This window comes from Seriola dumerili, unplaced genomic scaffold (assembly GCF_002260705.1).
Source record: "Seriola dumerili isolate Sdu_G_001 unplaced genomic scaffold, Sdu_1.0 BDQW01000017.1, whole genome shotgun sequence".
NCBI classification, from domain to species: Eukaryota; Metazoa; Chordata; class Actinopteri; order Carangiformes; family Carangidae; genus Seriola; species Seriola dumerili.
This window is the reverse complement of record NW_019174272.1, coordinates 840288-840972: the sequence shown is the minus strand read 5'-3', so window position 1 is coordinate 840972 and position 685 is coordinate 840288. Positions and strand designations below refer to the sequence as shown.

Here is a 685-nt window from a genome sequence, read left to right as displayed (position 1 = left end):
CTCCTGGACTTTTTGCACCTTCCCTCCATCACTTATGTACGGCTGCAATAGCTTCCAGTCAACCTGTCAGACTGTTGCACTGTCCTCACTTAGCTATGAAGTATTATTTTTACATTTCTACTAGAATTTCTACTAGTTACTAAATAAGATTTATCTACCTTTTTATTATGCAAACTTTTATGTTTCATTTTTCAGTTACAGTTGATTGTAAGTTGTTGAAATTAATGCAGTTTTAATGTGAAATAAAGTTTTTTAAGAAGCTTTGCTTTGTTGATGGTTTTCATGGAGCGTGTCTGGTATGAATTTTAAGAGTAGCAGCACAGTATAGAAATCACAACACATTGAAGTTTTTCCTGACTCTGTAATTAATCAAAGAACTTCTATGTTGGCTTTAATCAACAACAAACATGATAGAAATGTTTAAATGTGTCCTTCCTTCAACAATGACAATACAGGATCTAGAGATAGATACTAGAGTTTGTCCCCCCCCCAGCACAGGCATTGCGCCCAGCTAGCAGAGCTGGCCGCCCGGCGGGAATTTTTTACTCACCAGGTCCTGCAGCGTGTAGCTCATCAGTTTCTTCTGCAGGGCTTCTACCAGAGCCATCTCAACAGACTCAGTCTCGTACTGGGCCTGACAGTTGGAGCAGAACCACTGAGGCAAGACAGACCCATCCTGAGGAGA

The 685-nt window shown here is 40.4% G+C and overlaps 1 protein-coding gene across 1 annotated transcript in view; it reads right to left on the bottom strand.

Moving 5' to 3' along the window:
* pole (DNA polymerase epsilon, catalytic subunit) overlaps positions 1-685 on the bottom strand; it is a 20770-nt gene that overhangs the window by 5986 nt on the left and 14099 nt on the right. The gene's annotated exons all lie outside the window — the stretch shown is intronic.